General features: G+C 41.9%; 1 protein-coding gene across 5 annotated transcripts in view; it reads right to left on the reverse strand.

Moving 5' to 3' along the window:
* The window catches only part of CSGALNACT1 (chondroitin sulfate N-acetylgalactosaminyltransferase 1), a 329,368-nt gene that overhangs the window by 179,815 nt on the left and 132,793 nt on the right, over positions 1-16,760 (reverse strand). For 2 of the 5 annotated variants that reach the window (XM_036102375.2, XM_078069561.1), the window contains exons 1-2: positions 5,169-5,595; positions 4,771-4,861 (exon numbers count right to left, since the gene is read on the reverse strand). The exons of 1 other annotated variant lie outside the window; for it this stretch is intronic. The gene's annotated coding sequence lies outside the window, so the exon portion shown is untranslated. Of the gene's footprint in view, positions 1-4,770; positions 4,862-5,168; positions 5,596-16,760 lie in introns of those variants that run through there. 2 more of the 5 variants (XM_078069559.1, XM_078069560.1) reach the window with 1 other exon arrangement.

Here is a 16,760-nt window from a genome sequence, read left to right on the forward strand (position 1 = left end):
GAAATTGTGCTCTTTCAAGCACCAGAGTGTTATTTACAGTTTTAGAGTCATGATTTTCCACATAAAAGGTCCATTAGTGTGATGGAAAAAAAAAGACTGAAGTAGCTGGCTCCTCATGAGCAATCAAATGAAAGCCTGGAGTCTGTCATGCCCTCTGCTTGTGACAGAACAAACATTTCTGCCCTTAATCATACAAGTAATTTTTTAAGTGTCATACAAGTATTTCTAGATGAGCAGGAAGATCCTATTATCTTTACTGAAGAAAAACAGGTGAGAAAGTGGGTAATTTTGAATCAGATTTTAACTGCAAATGTAGCAAAGATAAGAAAAGGAATAACAAGGTCTGGAAGTAAATCCCAAAGATCTTATCAATGTGAATCCAGTTTGTTTTTATTACATAATACATGTTTAAATAAAGAGTGATTTAAAGATCTGAGCAAATGAAAAATAAAGCGTAAGGAAGGAAAAGTCCCCAAATCAAAGAAATTCCATTTTTTTTTACTTTCAAAGGATTAATTATCTTTTTTAAAAGCAAGGTCTTTGACTTACTTTTTGTTATTTTTAATTTTGGTAAGATACATATAACATAAAATTCACCATCTCAGTGATTTTTTAAGATTTTTTTTATTTATCTATCCGAGAGAGAGAAACAGAGAGAGAGAAAGAGCATGGGGAGGAACAAAGGGAGAGGGACAAGCAGGCTCCGTGCTGACCACAGATCCTGCCACAGGGGCCCCGATCCCAGGACCCTGAGACCATGACCTGAGCTGAAAGCAAGAGTCTGACACTTAACCGACTGAGCCACCCAGGGCCCCTGCCATCTCAATGATTTTTAAGTATATGGTTCAGTAGTATTCAATACATTCACAGTGTTGTTCAACAATCCCCAGAAGTTTTCATCTCGCAAAATGAAAACTCTACCAATTAGACAACACTGCATTCTCCCCGCCCCCCGCCCCTTGCCACCACCATTCCACTTTCTGTCCTTATGAATTTGAAGACTCCAGATACCTCATGTAAGCTGAGGCATACAATATTTTGTCTTTCTTTGTAGCTGGCTTATTTCACTTCACGTCCTGTCCTCACAGTTCATCCATGTTGTAGCATGTGGCAGAACTTCCTTCCCTTTTGAGGTAGAATGCTATTCCGCGGTATGTATATACCACATTTTGTTCATCCGCTTATCTGTGGTTAGACACGTGGGTTGCAGCCAACCTTCTTTGACTTAAGTTTCAAACAGATGAAACTAAGTAAGCACTGGTCCTGGAGTCCGAACACCTGGGTTCAAACCCCCCCCCCCACCCCCACCTCCGTGGTAGCTCCAAAAATATACACATTAAAATGAAAAAGAAGGCAAAGGAAAGGTAGATATACCATGTAGCACTCAGCAAATTAAAATACTGACATTACTAGGTTCTGATGAGGGTTTTCAATACCAGAAAGTCATCCAAACATTGCTTGTGGCTCTGAGTAAGGACAAACATAGGCTAGGTGCTAAAAATGCAGAGACAGTGCTTCCTGTGAGGACAATGCTGGGCCCCGGGACAGCTGTCTAACTGGTAAACAGCTGTAAACAGTGCAGGAAATAAGGTGATAGAGGCACAACGGCTCAGCCCCTCGGTCGCTGGGGCTCAGGAAGGGCTTTCCAGAGCCAAGTCCTAGAGAGGAAGGGAGTCCGGGACAGCAGAACCAGACGCGGATGTGAGAGGCTGCAGTACAGGCTTGGGACAGAGAAACTAACTCGATGGAAAGGGAATCTCAATAAGCAGAGTCCCAGAAGAGAACAGAAAAGACAAAACACAAGGCCTAATTAAGTGTCAATCAACAGAAAGAAACGAAAACCCACTAGAAGGCATGCATCGCTGGGTACCCATTCTGGTGCCAGTGTGAGTCTCCCGGCCCTGGCTTGCCTGGAGTAGCTTCATCTGCTGAAAACAAATTGTGGCTCAGGAGTATAAATTAAAATTGTAGCGGCAAAAGCTGACACTCATTAAAAGCTTACGGACTTTGTGTCACACTTCATGCCATTAAATGGAAATATTTTAGAAGCTGAAAACATATCCAAAAATTCATAAAACACAAACTGCTCTACTTAATCCTCTGGTTTTTCAAATATGAGCAACGTGCCAAGTTCCTATATCATAGCTTCATATTAGTATTTACTTACCATGCCCACTTCATCCCAAAAAGGACTGAATCAGCTACCGTTTTATGTTATCTGGTCATCACATTTCAAGAGCTCCCGAAACTGTAAAGGACCTACAAGGTTATCTGTCTACAAAGAGAGTTTCTATTCCCCAGACACTCCCCAAGGAACAGACTAGACCACCAAAATGAGAACAGGAAGCCCTGCGCCCTGCTCAGAGGACGGTGCGAGAGAGCCTGGGACACAGTTTTGACCACGCAGGAGCATCAGGCAGGGGCCAGGGAACAGAGGAGGCATCTGCAGGTCAGGGACATCCTCTCTTCACTTTTCCACATACTGACTGGCCCTTTCACCCCTGTCATCAGGGCCTCCTGGGAGCTGTTTCTGAGTGCTGGCGATGCTCATCGGAGGCACTCGTGCTGAAGGGTGAGAAGAGTTCCCCAGGAGAGTGGCCAGGAAGAAAGTACGGCAGGTAGAAAGAGCAGTGTGAAGACCAGCGCAGCTTCCAGCACTCCCGGGGAGTGGGGGAGGGGCAGAAGGTGGAGATGAGAGGCTGTGACCCGGAGCACACCCCTCCCTCCTCGGGAGGAGAGGAATCAGCACGTGTGGCAATGCGGACCCACTTCTGGGTAGGGAGAGACAAGAACCATCAACAGGGCACGGAGTAGGGCTGAAAACATGGTGGGCAGCAACGGACGGGGAGGGAGCAGTGGTGGGGCCGTAGGCTCTGTGAAGGATGTGCCTGTGACACCAGGACATCCTTATTGCAAACCTTTTATGGCCTGATGCTATTAAATATTTGAATCAAATAGTGAACTGTCGTCGCTTGGACTCCATGGTCACCGGGCATTGGTGTGGCGTGTCTGCCGACCAGAGGGAGAACACAACCCAGTCACTCTTTTCCCAAATCACACGTTTGTTTCTTGCAAGTCTGGGGAAGGTCTGCTGCTGAAGGATATTGAAGTCCCTGAGTCTGTAACAGCCTCAGTCTGTAAAGGGAAGTTCCTGGAAGGCTGGCTTTCCCAAGTTGGTACTGCCCAGGTGCAGGCTCGGCTCCTCAGCAGCTTCCCACGTCTCTGCCCAGGGATCCACAGCACTGTGACCACCATTAAAACCCAGCTCGGGCTACCGCTCTGCCCTCTGGCCACCCAAGCATTCCCCGTCTTGCTACTCTAATAGCCTTGGACTAGAGCACAAACATCATATAACTTTGCATTTGCCCAAGCAGACCTTAATCAGCTTTTTACCGCTTCTCTATTTTGTAAAGTTGACTTGGCTCTTTTCTACTATTCTCTCAAGATTTTAATAATTAGGGTCCACATGGTGTTCTACTGACATTGTCCTCTTCTACAACATCCAAGTCATCCTCAAAAACATGAAACATCCCGAGACCAAAGATCAGAATAATTTCGTATATCCCTCAAGTTGGCCCTGAACTTGAGGCCCTGAACTTAGGCCTGATAGGCACTTGACTTTCTACTCAGAAAAGAATTTGTGAAGAAATTTATTTTATTTTTGTTTGTATTATTAACTTTTGGCCAAGGTCATTTTTATTTTTCTGTTTATAGTAACTCAGTTACAATCCCTTTTACACTCTGCACACTCTATTGTTTTAATGCAAAGCAGTTCATTAATGTAAAATCAAATCAGATGCTTTGACTTCCATTCTTTCATTTTAATCAGTGTGACAGAAGTAAAAACAAAACAAAACAAATCCTGAACAAAACCTCTACAGAAATCTGTTAAATGAAGAGGAAAGGTGAGAGGAGCTTCTTGAAGATATGCATATGCTGAGCACAGCTCACCTATTTTTACTTTTACGTCTGTTGAGCCATTTCTAAAGAAAATTAGAAAAGGTTTGCTCTGCTGAAGACAGAAACCATGTATACAACTTCAGATTTCATACTGTTGCCCTTCAATATTAATGATGTCCCTAAGGTTCTTGCTTTTTTTTTAAAGTTTAGTCTTGCCAAATGTAGTATCTTATCGCAGAGAAACTCAAAATTACTGGTTATAAGAGCAGAACTAACAACGTTCCAGAGTTTTACGTTTGTCCCCAGACGAAAACCAACCATATAATCCACTGGGGTACTATTCTCCAAGATTCTAGAAAGTATACCCCTAAGATATAAGTTAGAAAGGAAGATCATTCTTCAATTTCCTAAACCATTTTACTGAAAGAAATATTTTGTAGCATGGTCAAAATTATGGTGCCCATTTGATTATGGGCTAAATATTTGAGAAAGCTTAATAGTCTGTCACCACCTCCAAAAGGAGAAATTCAAGTGAATATTTTTTTTTAAGAAGAGTTATGTAATTCTTCTAACTTCATTATTGGCTTAAGTCATTTGCCACTGTGAGAAGAGATAAATTCTAAGGAAGTTGGTAACATTAAATGTAGATTATAGGCTTTACAAAGTGAATAAAAAAGATTCCAAGGCAGCCAAATAACTGAATTACTTTGAAAAAGCATTCATATCTTAAAATAAAAATTTGTTGTTAATCAAACTGTTGAAAGTAAAATGAAATTTAACACATTTCAAACATAGCCAGAATACTGAATACAACTCAGACCATACCAAAGTTCATTTCTTAAGTAATCTATGATGAACAGACTCACTTACCTGTAAGTATAAGAAAAGGTTAGGCTGGAACTACATCATTCCTCCTCTGGGTAAAAATACCTTGGTTTCTTTCCTCGAAACGGAAAGGAATCTAAAACATAAAAAGATAAAATAAAATAAAAATAAGAAGTAGGAGCCCCTGTGAATTTCCATGTCTCTGCTCCAGGTGATATTACAAAATGGTAGAAATTTAAATCACTTAGGATATAAAATACAATTCATCCCCAAATTGCGGGATGGTATTTTCCGCTCTCTATTTTAATGGTAAAATACAAAATGTTTGTTCACACACACACACACACACACAAAGGTTTAAAATAAATGGCGAAAGCCCTATAGAAGTGTGCGTGAAAGCAATCACACTGACTTGAGAAGAAACCTCCCCCCACAAAGCAAACCTCGCCAGAAAGAAACGTGCGCGGGGCCCACGCGCTGCTTCTGAACTCGCGGCTCGGCTTGCAGGCTTGCAGGCTTGCATGCTCTATCAGCGCTGAAGTCACTCGGGCTTCCAGGTTGGGGTCAGGAGTGAAAGTGCTGCCCCCCTCTGCAAGGACCGCGTGCAGCGCCACCACTTTTTTTTTTTTTTTTAATGTTTTCATGGAATGAAATGTTAGAAAAGAGCAAATCCTCCGGGAAGTTTTGCCCAAGGGACGGAAAGGGTGCACACGCTTCCAAAGGGTCCCGGGCCGCCGGGAAAGCACCGCTCCCGGGGCGCGCGTCCCCAGTCTGGCCCCCCGGGGCCGCGCGCGGCTATAGCGCTGTCCCGCGGGCGCGGCGGGGAGGGGGGCGCGCGCACGGCCCCGCGGGTCCCCGGCCCCCTCCCGCCTGCGCCTCCCGCCGCCCTCGCGCTCCCGGCTGTGCAGGGCCGAGTGCGGCACGGCGGGGAACGGCGACCGCCCCACGCCACCCCTGCCTTTAAAAGGAATTCCACTGGAGCCCACAGATGTGTCAACGAAGATAAAAGCAGATGGAAAAGAGGTACAAGCAAAACACTTTGGAAGCGAAGGCAGGGAAAATATTCTGGAAAGGGACTACGCCCTCCTGTTAAAGAAGTGTTAATAACTACATCAATGCTATCTTCGATTAATTAACAGAGTCATCTTTCCCAAGAGTGTTCATGATCTTGTCTCATGTGTCTTTATAATTCAAGTAACAGCAAAAAGTAAACACTATTGTTCCCGTTTCACATGCAGAAATAAAAAAAGGTCCAGAATGCCAAAGACAAGACTGCGAAGGCCCTCGGGCCTGCCACCGCTTGTCCTTTCTCCATGGGGACAGCGGTTGTGTCTTCAGCGCATCTGTCACATTTTTGCTTCTTCCCGCACCTAAGTTTGAAGGTTTTCTCTGAGGCATCGCCATTAACAGTCCGTACAACTCCGAGTCCATTTGGATCGGCACCCTCTTCCCAGTTTACTGTGGGTGTAAGGTTCAAGTGGGTTGGGCCAGCCTGCGGCCGTCCTCTCGTCCTCTCGGGGCCCAGAGCAGTGCCCTCCACTGCGACACGGGGCTGCAGCTCTGCCTCTTCGGGCTTTGCTCTCACCAGCAACACTTCCATCCCTGCCTGGCTAATTAATCTATGTCCAAATGGAATTGCTGTTGGCAGAAAGGCAGCAATGCCAAAGTAGAATAATCACTTGGACCTGAATCTGAGTTGTTTTCCATCCTTGACAACAAATAATGTTATTCCAGCGCCTGCAGGCCAGGAGTTGAAATGAGTTTATAATTTGGCTTCCAATCTCACATTCTCGTTCTCAACCACTTAAATTTTCTTTTCTGTCTTTTAGCATGCAGGGGGCAGCTTTGGAGGCTGAATCATTGACAGGGTCTTTATTGATACCCTTAATGAATATTCTTTGCCATCTAAATAAAAAGGGGAAACATCCGCATCGTCCAAAACCACACTTGTTTTAATAATGAAACTAAATAGACTGTCAGCTCATACCTCCATATGATCATTAATAATCTAATTTGTACTTCTCTCTCTGGCAACTTGAAGAGAAACATTCACAGTTTTTTCACCCACACACAGTAGTCCACATTCATCCAGCTTCTAAGTGCCTGGCCCTAGCAATGCCAAACTGCAGGGTAAGAGCCACAGGATGGCCCAGCGCCTCCCTCTTTTCCTAGTGAAAGAACTCATTAAAACTCCAATCCTTGGCTCTGGGAAGTACGTTGTCTCCTTAGCAGTTCCAAACATCATGTTCCCCCAGAAAGCAGTCATCTCAAGCTGGTAATGGAAAAGGAAAGAGACAGGAAGGCAGAACCACTGACAAGACTACCTTAGAGATGGGGGTGGAAGGTGAATTAGCATCATGGAAAATTACTGAAGGTAAACGGAAGGTCCGTTAGGGAGAAGTGGGTGTGTTCAACTGGACACAGCCTCTATTGGAAGAAAGGCAAGGGACACCAACTGCACAACTACACTGTGCCGTACACTGTCTAGCTGCATCACATACAAACTCATTCAGTCCCCGCAACAGCGCTGTGCATGTGTGTTAACATTCCCATTCTACAGATGGGGAAAGTGAGGCTCTAAGGGGTTAAGAAAACCAAAGCTCTAGAGAGAAAAAGGAAACGCAAGCCCTTACTTTTTCTATTATGCAACATTGCCTTAGCTGCAAGTACTGGTCCTCACGTGTGGTCCTCTAAGACAGTATGGGACTTACAGGGGCTTCTACTGCATTAAGTGGGGGCCTGGCATATATGCCAAAGGTTGCCATCGAGGCCTTGAGAACACAGCCCCTCCCTGATCTGAATCCCCCATCCTTTGTAAGAAATCACAGTGACAAAAACACACTCCTGGACGAGTCTTCCTGATATCAAAGAAACAGACAATAAGACTGTGCGCAAAATAAAAGCTACACCCAGGACAGCAACTGCACGTGTACAGCTACAGTGCCCGGCTTTGTTCCATTCGGGAAATAGTTCTCAACAACATCCCTCAGCCTAAATATCTGTAGCCAGATCCGAGGTCCCCTCTCTTATCACCTGATGCCAAGTGTGTTCTCGATCATTTGGCATAAAGAGTGAGGATTACGGAGACAATTATGTTGTTTCACAAGTTTTAGTTACGGTAAAAAGTAGGCAAGAGAAGGCAGATGTGCAGATGGTGGTGGGGAGAACGTCCATGGAACAATCCCATACTTGGATCTGGAAGCTTCCCAGCAGGATTCTAAAGGTTAGGAAGTCTGCCCCACCACAGCCCCACAGCAATAGAGTTTGACATACATTAATTAACAGGACTCCATAAATAAGTCAGCTTGTAATCATATTAAAAGGAGACTACCAAAAATCAACTACTGAAAACAGCAATCAAAAATGTTAAAAATGAGTACACTGAGATCAGTAACATTTTAACAGTCTAGCAACCCATTCTACAAAATGTACAATTCCTAAGTGAAAGTTCCCAGCAATTTAATTTCTAAAGAGCTTCAAAAACACAACTGATCCAATGGTGCAATAATACCCATCCATGTGCCTTAAGCTCCAAGGCTTCCTCCCCTTCATAAATGTCAATCTTTAAATCTTCAGTCCATCTAAACCATGTATGTATCAGACACATTGATTCCTGAAATGTGAGAAATAAGAAAGGAAGACGAACAAGCCCTTTCATCATCAATGCGCCTAAAACAACAAAAGAAAGGCACCAAAACAGGCAGAGACTAGATATGTGTCTGCCAGCTCGAGTTACCGTGAGATTTTTCTTTGTGCATATGTGGATAATAATATATATTTTTAAATCTTGATGGTAATGTCTTTTATTTGTATAAATCAGTGGAGTCTTCTATGTTATGGTACTAGAAGACAGAGCAGGGATAGAGTCAGGAACTGTGCAGACAACTTCTAAAATTATCTTTCTCAAGAATTTGTTTCAGAGGGGCCCCTGGGTGGCTCAGTCCGTTGAGCTTCCGACTCTTGGTTACAGCTCAGGTCCTGATCCCAGGGTTGTGGGATCGAGCCCTGTGTTGGGCTCAGCGCAGAGTCTGCTTCTCCCTCTCCCTCTCTCACTCCCCCTCTGCCTCTCCCCCTGTCCCCCTCACTCCCATGCCCTCTCTCAAAAAAATACATCTTTAAAAAAAAGAAAATGTTTTAGAAAAGAAAGTACCCTTGCATGCTACACATTATAAATCACATGTAACCACATTCCTTCCACATTAAATAATTATGCTGAAAATAGTATTTTTTAGAGCACAACTGACTTTAAAAGTCACGAATTTCCCCAAAAATGTTGCTCTTCTGTTATCCTGTGGAATGAAAAACAGGATCACTGTGTCCTGGTCTAGCATATACAGAAGCAGACTAAATAAGAAGATATCTCTTCATTTCTTTCTTATTCCTAATCCTTCCAGTGAAGTAGGTCACTCTTATTTTCTTCAAATTTCATTCTGATAAATGGGGATAATCTCAGATACTATTAGCAGAACTATCAAGACTATCAACAAATTATATTGCTAAATTATTTGAAGTCTCTTTTAAAATGTATGGGTCTACATTGCACTACTGGGTATTTACCCCAAAGATACAAATGTAGTGATCCAAAAGGGCACCTGCACCCCGATGTTTATAGCAGCCATGTCCACAATAGCGAAACTGTGGAAAGAGCCCAGATGTCCATCAACAGAGGAATGGATAAAGAAGATGTGGTTCATATATACAATGGGATATTATGCAGCCATCAGAAAGGTTGAAATCTTACCATTTACATCGATGTGGATGGAACTGGAAGGTATTATGCTGAGTGAAATAGTCAATCAGAGAAAGACAATTATCATATGGTTTCACTCCTATGTGGAATATAAGGAATAGCGCAGAGGATCATAGGGGAAGGGAGGGAAAACTGAATGGGAAGAAATCAGAGAGGGAGACAAACCGTGAGAGACTCTTACCTATAGGAAACAAACTGAGGGTTTCTGGAAGGGAGGTGGGTGGGAGGATGGGGTAACTGGGTGATGGGCATTAAGGAGGGCACATGATGTGATGAGCTCAGTTATATGCAACTGATGAATTACTGAACACTACATCTGAAACTTATGTACTTATATGTTGGCTAATTGAATTTAAATTAAAAAAAAACAAAATGTGTGGGTCTATTAGCACCTTAAAGGGTATCAAATCATACTTTCTTTATAAAGTTTTACCCAGTGCCTCCCAAGCTAGGCAGTGGGGTCCCTGTGGGCTCCCTGTCTGAGCCATCCTCACTGTGAATCACTAGCACGTTCAAGAATGAAATGACTCACATCCTACGCAGAAATCCAAATAATGTTCTGTTAGAGCAGAAAGGAAGACAAACTAATTTGAACTGGAGAGGACAGAGTTATATGTAGTCTCTTGGAAAGAAACTGCATTGCTCTGTTGGCCATTAGTTGTGAGACCACTAACATTCTCTCTCTCCTAAATCTGCTCAGACGCAGACAATTGAGGTGCCTCCATAGAGAGCTCCTTTCCAGCACAGGGCCTGCAGTGCTACAGTCAGCCTCACGGGCGACTGTTCATTTCATTAGACATCCTCTCCAAATACATTAAAAAAAAAAAAAAAAAAAAGATTTTGTTTATTCATTTGACAGAGACACAGCGAGAGAGGGAACACAAGCAGGGGGAGTGGGAGAGGGAGAAGCAGGCTTCCCGAGGAGCAGGGAGCCCAACGCGGGGCTCGATCCCTGGACCCTGGGATCATGACCTGAGCCAAAGACTGAGCCACGCAGGCGCCCCTCTCCGAATACATTCTTCCGCCCTGCTAGATCCTGCAGCTGCTCGGCATGTGCTAAGTACTATCGCAGATGCTAATGAGGCATGAACCTTGTTTCAGGGAGATCTGTTGTACTTCTTCCCATGCAGAACAACAGATTTGCAGCTAGGGACTGAATGCTGGTGTCCCTCCCAAAATTCGTCTGTTGAAGTTCTAATCCCAGTGTGATGGTATTTGGAGGTAGGGCCGTTTTAGGTCACGAAGGTGGAGCCAGCCATCATGAGTGGGACTAGCGCCCTAAGAAGAACAGGCCGGAGAACTGGCTGGCTCTTCTCTCTCCATACGAGGACACAATGAGAAGCCAGCTGTCTGCAACCCAGAAGAGGTTTCTCACCAGAACCTGACCATGCTGACACCAGGACCTTGGACTCCCAGCTTCCAGTGCTGTAAGAAATAAATGCCTGTTGTTGATAAGCCACCCAGTTAATGGTATTTTTATATAGCAGCCCAAGCTATGACATCATCTTAAATGCATTACTGTGAGACTTAAGTCCATAACTTCTTCGCCTGTGTTTCCAGGTCTGTAAAATAAAGGGTTTGGCCTAAGTCAATGATTAGCACTGAAGGAGGCTGATCTTGATCTGTTGCTTGCCACACCCCCTAAGAATCCCTGTAGACAAGAAGATATGTTACAGCTGGGCACAAGCTGCCCAGACAAATGATGAAGATGCAGGACAGCATTTAGGCTTAGATGCTAAGAGTAGGGAAGAGGGCTTTAAAACGGACAAGCTAAAGACACAACGCTCAAGAAGTATAGCTCATCAAGGTGCAATGTCCCAGACTACGGACCCCTAGGCGGGGCAGCTCAGAGAGAACAAATCATAGAGTCCAACACCTCTCACATCGGCACACCAGTCCCAGGACAACAGCAACACAGAGAGGGCGTGAGTTTGTGGTTCAGAAAGCACAGCTCTGGTCCTAGTTCTGCTATTAAGTGATTATGACCTTGGGCTAGTCACCTGCAAAATGAAAGTTGGGACCAGATAATCTCCAGTTTACCTTCAAGTGCAGAAACCACACCTTCTTTTCGTTGTTCCATACAAACCTCTGTCTTTCACTAGAATGTCTGCAGCTCCTGTACATACATCTCCACTACGGGCTCAGTTTTTAAATCACTGCGTTCCCAGGCTTCTCAGGCAGGAAGAGCACTCAGGACAACCGCTCAGAACACAAGTGTAAGATGCAGAATGGGTAAAGTTTGTTTTCTCTGGCATTATGATTCCCTCTGGCTAAATGCTACCCTCCACACTGCCAAGTCTCCAAACTTCCAGCACTGAGGCTTGATCTATAGTATTCACAGGGCTCGTGACACCGTGACAGATGAAGAAATTAAATCTTTCACCAAACCTGAATGGGCGTTTTAAATGGTAATTTTTATCTTCTTCCTTCCCAGATGCAGGAATGCCAACAGTTGAGAGATACTATGGTATTGGTAAAAAGTCATTATGAAAATGGACTTGCGTCCTAAATGAGCTGTCATTATTTTGCAAATGTATTACTTTTGCTGTATCAATTTTTTAGTTCATTTCATGTTTTGCTCCAGTTGCAAGGGAATTGAGAACATGCCGTCCACATTTTCAAAAAAAGGACTGTAACATTAACAGAGTAAATATTTCACTACAAAAATAAAAACTGTGTAAATATTTATATAATTGAATTTATTCAATCAATTCATTGGGTTAGGCCAATAGAAGTATGCTCTTTTTAATACTGAGAGCCAAAGAGACAGGAGAAAATTTTAATCTCAACCTTCGAGTAAATAAATAATAATACTGCTTATGGACACCATTTTTTAAAACATGCATACAGAATGCAAATGGGTGTTACTTCTCAGGGAGACTAAATTGCTGTGTACTATTTACTATGTATACTGGACAGCAATGAAATAGAAAATAAGAACAGGAAACACAGATATTTAATCAATAAATATTTTTAAATCATCAAAATGTGTTGTCGTCCCATATCATGGCCAGTTAAGCAAGACAGGGGTAAAGAGTGAACAAAGGAAAAATTATTGAGTACTCAGCAATAAAAACAAATGAGCAATTGATACATGTATCAACATGGATGATAATTACGCTGAGTTGAAAGAAACCAGACAAATAGTAAACATACTATATGATAGCATTTATATAAAATTCTAGCAGATCAGTGTTTGGCTGAGGATGGGGTTGGGAGTTGGGAGGGACCAGAAGGGACCAGGATGGTGGGATTACCTAGGGGCACACAGAAATTCTGCTGGTGATAAATACGTTCATTGTCTTGATTTTGGTAATGGTTTCATGTGTATATCAAAACTAATCAAATTGCATACTTTAAATATGTGGGTTTATTACATATCAGTAAAGCTATAAAAACTATTGAGAGACAAAAACAGGGAAAAAATTTAAAGATAAGGAGTAGCTAAATTTGGGGTAATTAAGATAGCTGTTGGATGAAAAGCTACAGAAAAAATAAGCTACACTAGATCCATAAAAGACTACCAGAGAAAGATTTCTCGTTGTTGAAAGTTCAGGAAGTTTTATAATCCCAGAGAAGTTTTTCTGAGCACCTAAGGACCATGCCTAGATAATACCATTCCTCCCTCAAAAAAAAAAAAAAAAATTCTTTCCTTAAGACTTCTGACAGAAGTAGCTCTAACTATCCCCAGAACAACAATAACGATAGCATTTATTGAGCACTTACTATAACCCAGGCCCCCATCTAATGGGGTATCCCATTTAATCCTCACCTAAGGGCCCTAAAAGATAGGTTCTATTATGATCCTCCATTTTACAGATGATACCAAAATTCAGAGAGGTTAAATAATTTGCTTCATGTCGGTCACCACCCCAGTGGTGGAGCTGCAATATGAACCATAGGATATGAACTCTGATTCCAGAATCAAGCTCTTGAAATTAAACTTCTCTCCCTCTGCTACACAAACAGAATCCTGGAGCAATGCTATAGATCATGATTTGCTGATTCACACCTCTGATGGCTTAAAGGAACTCTTTGTGAATTAAAGGGCTACATTTCTAAGTCTGAAAGCTAATCTTTTGCATGACAGATGCAGAAAAGGTCAGTAATGAAGTGATGGTGGAAGGTAAGGGCAATTCAGCAAGGTAGAGCAGGAAAAGTAATGGCCAGAAATCAACAGACTTGGTTTTGGCCATGTCCTCACTGCTGACTTCTAACCTTGGGCAAGCCATTTCTCCCCCTTGGGTCTGTTTCCTCTTTGGCACAATTAAGAGTTTGGACTAATCAATTTCTAAAACTCCTTCCAGCTCCGTGATTCTTGCCAGTCCTCTTTTGGGGAATATTCCTTGCATTTTGTAACTTGGGTCAAAAATTTTCCATGCCACCAAACACATTTCAGATACAAAGCTTCCTCCATCTCCTAAAACACCCAGACTCCTCCCACATCTAGCAAATTCCTTCATTATTTCCCAAAGATGTTCTATTCCCAGGGGAAAGAGGAGTGTCCCTCAACCCGGGCCTGCCATGTTGTCCTGTGCACTCCCACAGTCTTTCACTTCAAAACCACTAACAAGTTGATTCAGGCCTTCCAGTGATGAAAAGGAAGTACCCCACCACCCAGCACCTCATTCCATTTGCCCTGTGAAGCTTCTGATATCTGAGATGATTCAAAGTACTTAGTATGTTATGGCTATAGGTGCCCGATTCCATTTATTTCCATTCCTATTGGTTCTCTAAAGTGGCTATTCTCTCCTTGCACTAAAAACACATCATTTTCTCTTTTTAAATGATGGATTTTGTGGCCCTTTGGGGAGACATAAAAAAATAAGAGCAACTAAATAAGGCAATTGTAAACCATTTCAGCATCTATAAAACCTTCTCCTTTATTACAAAAGAAAAGAAAGAAGAAAAAGCAGCTGGAAAAAAAAATGCACCTGATAGGGAACTTGATATCTTCAAGAACAACTTCTCTCATGAATTTTCATCTCCATATTTTGGCATTTTAGCTGACTTGGAAATTATTTCTAGGAAAAGCACTTCTTGAGAGTGATAACTCCTTTCACAATGCATTGGTGAGGCAAGCTTTTCAATATTATGAGGAATACAACGCCTATTTTTCTATAACTCTACCTATGTATCAGCTGTACATTTTTATTCTGTATTTTATATACTATGTTCATATATACCCTGTTCTATCTCAGAACATACAATGTTTTTACTTTATTTTTATAGACTCACTTAGTAATCATTATACTATAATAAACCAAAAATTAAAATATAGATCACCCCTTTTCCACATAGAACCAGAAATTTACAAAATTCACTTCTAACCTTTATCATTGCACAGACATAGGTTTTATGTGGTTGTATTCACTGAGTGCACCCTATTTTCTAATTTTCTAATTTTTTGCTTGAATTCTCCATATATCTACTTAGTCCATATATCTGTCATTTTAAATGGAGCAATATTCCACTGCTCGCTAAAAGGGTTTAATTAGCTATCTTCCAGCTAGTTGCTTCCACACATTATTATAACCCAGTCAAGCATTTTTAAATGAATAAAGTTTGTTTTTCCTTTTGGACTTATTTCCTCAAGACTATAATCCGAAAAGTGGGATTAACGGTTTAAAGATCATAATTATAAACTGGGTGATTTTCATTATAAATTGCCAGGTGGCTCTCCAAAAGAGATATTTCTAATTTGCACATCACCAGAAAAATACAAGCCTAGCTTTTTCTTCGTAGTCTCTTTAACACTGGGCTTTCTGGAGTTTATTAATTTGGGGGTGATTTAAAAAGAATGACGTAAGATCTTTTAGTTCTTCGAATCTGTCATAAATATTTGTTTATACTCTTACTGCCTCTTTTTAAAAATATGTATTGGGGCACCTGGGTGGCTCAGACGGTTAACCGTCTGCCTTCAGCTCAGGTCATGATCCCGGGGTCCTGGGATTGAGCCCCACATCAGGCTCCCTGCTCAGCAGGGAGCCCACTTCTCCCTCTCCCTCTGCCTTTGCCTGCCACTCCCCCTGCTTGTACTCTCTCTCTCTAATAAAAATTAATTAATTAATTAAAAAATAAAAAATATGTATTGATCGCCTACTACATGCCAGGTCCTTTATGTGCCTTTTCACTCATTCAATACCCCTGACTGCCTCATAAAGTAGAAACCACAAATTTTATTTTCACTAAGAAAACTGAGTCTCAAAAGGTTGAGTAATGTGCACAAGATTCCAAGGCTAATATTTGTTGTTGTCAGGATTTAAACTCACCATCTACTTTCTGTGGATTCTCCATTATACCATCCTGTCTCATAAGTACAACCTTTAAACATCTGGCCAGTTTTTCTTTTCTCTTCTTTTCTTTCTTTTTTCAGTTTAGTTTTCCAATTTATTGAGGTATAAAATACACAAGTAAAGTGATTTAAGTACCCTCATCCTAAAGATATAGCCTAGTGAATTTTTTACATACTACACACAATGTAACCAGCACACAGACCAAGATACAGAATCTCATCAGCTTAGTAACTTTTCTTTTTCTTACTTTTTAAACATAGATTGTTTTTGTGTTTGTCATTCTATATAGCCTGGTACTGAAGCTATACAAATAGGTGCTCAATAAGTTTTGTTTAATTATTAAAGATTAAAGCTACAAGTAATGGGGCGCCTGGGTGGCTCAGATGGTTAAGCGTCTGCCTTCGGCTCAGGTCATGATCCCAGGGTCCTGGGATCGAGTCCCGCATCGGGCTCCCTGCTCTGCGGGGAGCCTGCTTCTCCCTCTGCCTCTCTCTCTCTTTGACTCTAATGAATAAATAAATAAAAAAAATTAAAAAAAAAAAAAAAAAAAGCTACAAGTAATGACCTCAGAGATTATGTACTCCAACTTCTTAAACTTCCAGATATGGAAACTGAAGCCCAGAAGGAAAGTGACTTATCCAAGATCTAACAATTCAGAGCTCTTTCTGCCACATCATGTTGCCCTCACTGGCCACTGGCTGATTGCTCTCCACTCCTTATGTTAAAGACATAGTGAGGGATAACAAAGAAGGCAAGGTGCATAACAGAGAAAGTGTACCTGGATAAGGTGGTTTTTTTTTAATTGTTTGCCTTTATTTTAAATTAATCCTAAAGTAACCAATGGGTCAAATTGGTGGAGAAACGCTCACTAAGCTGACCTTACTATAAAACATGATTTTTTTTTTTTACATGAAAGTATCAACACTTGAAATCAAATGACTTTTGTCCCTCAGAATAGTCTACTTGAAAGGATAAACACTGATTCCAAT

The sequence above is a fragment of the Halichoerus grypus genome, chromosome 3 (genome assembly GCF_964656455.1).
Source record: "Halichoerus grypus chromosome 3, mHalGry1.hap1.1, whole genome shotgun sequence".
Classification (NCBI taxonomy): Eukaryota; Metazoa; Chordata; class Mammalia; order Carnivora; family Phocidae; genus Halichoerus; species Halichoerus grypus.